General features: G+C 42.2%; 1 pseudogene; it reads left to right on the top strand.

Moving 5' to 3' along the window:
- Positions 1 to 1,388: 1,388 nt before the first annotated feature.
- On the top strand, positions 1,389 to 2,359 carry LOC102733456 (small ribosomal subunit protein RACK1 pseudogene; annotated as a pseudogene).
- Positions 2,360 to 4,305: the final 1,946 nt, after the last annotated feature.

The following is a 4,305-nucleotide window of genomic DNA, read 5'->3' as shown; positions in this document are numbered from 1 at the left end:
TTTTTTTTTTTTTGCTGTTATATATACTTAACAACAAGAGCCTGTGGGTGAATTGTAGAAATCCAAGTTTAGAGTATGGCATTTGGAATATAAACATCATATAACCTGCTAAAGTGCTTTTATGAAGACTACACACATTTCTCTGATAGACTGTTTTTAACTCCTTGCTTGTTTATCAAGTTTGCATGCAATCTATTTTAGGGCTGCTAGTCTCTGCAGTCTGACCACAACTGTTTAAATGTGTCCGTCCTTTCAGTCTTCATTGTCCTAAGTCTAGCCCAGAGCTGCACCTCATTCTTGGCAGAATTCCAGAGTTAAAGATTGTTCCAGAGTCCTCATCTAGGGCCACATAGCCCCACTCAGCCTGTTACTGCTTCCTAAGTAAAGCACCCTGTAGATTTATCGCTTGGATACTTGTCCTAAAGAAAGATTCAGACCTTGGAACAGGGACGGTAGATGCATCAAGTGTCAGAAAAGCATGGGATATTTTTGAATGGTATTGGTTCATAAGTTTTAACCCCTCTTTGTGACTCTGTAAAACCTTTCAAATGAAATCTCTAGGTTTTGCCTTCTCTGACTCTTCTGTTCCTTACAGTTTTGTCTTTTACAAGGTATACCTGTTTTCAGTGGAGTATAAAATGACAGATCTGCATCTTTGTTTTAATGCCCTGTGAAACCAGAGTCTTTACTGGTAGGATAGCATGCCCATGCAAGATTACATTCTTCTCTGTAAGTTACAGTGTCTAAAACAGGGAAAAGAATTATAAATAGTATACATTAATAGTGCTAACTTTCAAAAGATTTAGAAATAGAAAAATCACATACTTGCGAGCTTTCATTTTTGTCTCCTTTCTTAAGTCTTAATTATTCCTTTTGAAATTCAGATTTTAATTTAGATGATGTCCATTAAAGTAACATGTACCTATTATATTAGAAAAAGAGAAATAAGAAGATAGTACCAAAGACAGGATCTCTTGCATGTTAAGTGAAACATTGATACATGTGCACCCGCACTTGGCTGGTGGAGTGACTTGAAATAATTCTTTTGAGAATGAATTTTACATAATACACAGCAAGAGCTGTTCATAGATTTTTGACCTAATAATTCCACTTTCCATTGGGAAAAAATTAAAATGTCTAGTGACTAGATGATGTAAATTATGAATATCATGTAAATTACATATCTATTGGAAGGAATAGATAGAATTAAATTATATTTGTTTACAGTTACATTATATTACACATATAACTATTATATTTATGAAGACCAGGCATGGATAAAAGCTTTTATTTTTTAATATAAGTGACAAAGCAGACAGTTATATCACTGGGATTCCACATGTGGAAAAATAGAAATACATCAGATGCAGCTCTTTATTCCCCAGTAGGGCTGTGGCCGGAGTGGCTATGGTGCTAGTCTCTCTGAGCCATCCAGCTCCATCCCTGTCGCTGGGGGGACACCCGCCCTCGGCACCGCCGTGACTAAGCAGATGACACTTTGTGGTACCCTCAAAGGCCACAAAGGCTGGTTGACGCAGATTCCCGCCACTCCCCAGTTCCTGGACATGATACTGTCTGCCTCTTGAGAGAAGACCATCACCATGTAGAAGCTGACCAGGGAGGAGACTGACTAGGGCATCCCCAGCGTGTTCCTCAGAGTCACCTCCTCAGATGGCCAGACTCCTGAGGTGGAGCCCTCCGGCTTTGGGATCTCTCAACGGATACCCCACACACAGATTTGTAGGCCATACCAAGGGTGTGCTGAGTGAGGCCTTCTCCTCTGACAATGTCGCAAATTGTCTCTGGCTCCATACATAAAACCATTGAGTAGTAGAATACTCTGGGTGTATGCAAATATACTGTCCAGGATGGGAGCCATTTGGAGTGGGTGTCTTGTGTCTGCTTCTCATCCAATAGCAGTGATCCCATCATTGTCTCCTGTGGCTGGGACGAGCTGGTCAGTGTATGGAACGAGGCAAACTACAAGCTGAAGACCAATCACATCAGCCACACGGGGTACTCGCACGCTGTGAGTCTGTCTCCAGGTGGCTCCCTCTGTGTCTCTGGAGGCGAGGAGGGCCAGGCCATGCTGTGGGACCTCCACAAAGGCAAGCATCTTTATACTCTAGATGGTGGGGACATCATCAGTGCCCTGGGCTTCAGTCCTAACCGGTACAGGCTCTGTGCTGCCACGGGCCCCAGCATCAAGATCTGGGACTTAGAAGCCAAGATCATTGTAGACGAACTGAAGCAGGAAGTTATCAGTACCAGCAGCGAGGCGGAGCCACCCCAGTGAACCTCTCTGGCCCGGTCTGCTGATGGCTAGACTCTGTTTGCCAGCTACAGGGGTCTTGTGTAGCAGGAGACCACCGGCACCTGCCAGAAATCTATGACAGAGCTTTAGAAATAAAAAAAATTGGTTTTCTGACTTTTAAAATTAAAAAAAAAAATAATACATTAGGTGCAAACTGGAAGGAAATACTTATTTTAGAAAGGTAGAATTAGGGGTGCTTGGGTGGTTCAGTTAGTTAAACGTCTGCCTTCAGCTCAGGTCATGATCTCAGGGTCCTGGGATCGAACCCCATGTAGGGCTCCGTGCTGAGTGGGGAGTCTATGTCTCCCTCTGTCCCTCTACCCTCCCCCACTGCTTGTGCTTGTGTTCCCTTGCGTGCTCTCTCGCAAATGAATAAATAAAAAATCTTTTTTTAAAAAAAGGAAAGGTGGAATTAAATATGGTCTCTCTTAAGTTTTTTTTCCCCCTTGTAATAAAATGTAAAAAAAAATCTAAAAAAATCCTAGAAGGTCATGTAATTTCTGGGAAATGACTACACAAACTACATTGAAATAAAGTCGGCAAAAACCTTAGCTCAAACCTGAAATGCAATAAACAAATGCCCATTGGTTACCCATAGTATTCCACTGCTCAACTTCACTTACTCTACCAATGCAAATATTTACAACCCAGCTCTGGGGACCCTCACGGTGTATCTCCACTGTTTTCAAAAGCTGTTGAGAAATATTTGGAATTCTGTATAGTACTGTTCAAGGGGTATCCAACAACACAGGAGGAAAATAAGGGCCCAGATCACATAATTAGGAAGGAATGCTGTACCTAGAAGTATAGCATTCCCCCTTCATAGGCCAGCTCCAGGGAGAGAAGCTGATCTGGGGGACTGGCCAGTCTTATTTCAGAGCTGCCCTTGGAAGACAAGGCCCTGAGGAGAGAGGTCACTACTCTGGAAACCAGGTGGATGCCTGCTGAGTGGTCAGGGAGAGACAAGCCAGGAAGTGAACCAGTGGGTCTGAGAATGAAGCTCTTCTAGGGCTATTGTTTGGAGGGGACAAAAAAAACCACAATTCAGAGTATATTAAGCATATCAAGACTGTATTGGCTTGTGTAACTAGAAAGTCCATAATTTCTAGGAGTTCAAATGACTTCAGCAGGATTTTTTTCCTCCTTTTCTTTCTCTTTCTCTGTGTCTGTTTCCTTATACATTTTTCAGATCAGCTTCTCTTTGTCTGTTGGCCTCTTTTACTTTGGTTGGCTTTCCTCCAGGGGGTAGACTTTGTTGTGGGCTGTCTCAGGTCTCTGTCCTCCATCTTAGAGACCCCCCAAATAAGAACTCCAGGGGTCTCCTTTCCTGTTGTATTACATGTACAAATGGTGGTTGGGTTTCCAACACGTGGTGGCTGTGAATTAGACTTAACAAGGGAACGTCCCTTGCTCAGGATGCTGTGCCTATGGTGCTGAGTACCTATTGTGGTTGGTGAGATCAGGGCAATCTTTCTCTCTGATTAAAAATACATTAAAAAAAACCACTGACGTTAAGAGTCTCTCATATCATTAGTGAAAAATTACCCTGAAAGTAATAGAGGATTGCAAAAACTCCCATTAGAAGTAGTTGTCTTTTTAAAAAGCCCTGCTTGCTAACCATGGCTCTCTCTAATACAGAATTTCAGGCAGTAAAACAGAGTTAACTGAATAAACTTGAGATATGGTTGGGAAAACCAGCTATTCTTTTTTTTCTATTTTTTATTTCTTATTATGTTATTGTAATCACCATACATTACATCATTAGTTTTTGATGTAGTGTTCCATGATTCATTGTTTGCGTATAACACCCAGTGCTCCATGCAGAACGTGCCCTCTTTAATACCATCACCAGGGTAACCCATCGCCCCCACACCCCTCCCCTCTAGAACCCTCAGTTTGTTTCTAAGAGTCCATAGTCTCTCATGGTTCATCTCCCCCTCCGATTTCCCCCACTTCATTCTTCCCTTCCTGCTATCTTCTTTTTTTTTTTT

Source organism: Leptonychotes weddellii, unplaced genomic scaffold (assembly GCF_054177405.1).
Source record: "Leptonychotes weddellii isolate Sample4059 unplaced genomic scaffold, ASM5417740v2 HiC_scaffold_17033, whole genome shotgun sequence".
Lineage (NCBI taxonomy): Eukaryota > Metazoa > Chordata > Mammalia > Carnivora > Phocidae > Leptonychotes > Leptonychotes weddellii.
The sequence above is the reverse complement of the archived record's forward strand: the minus strand, read 5'-3'. Positions and strand labels throughout refer to the sequence as shown.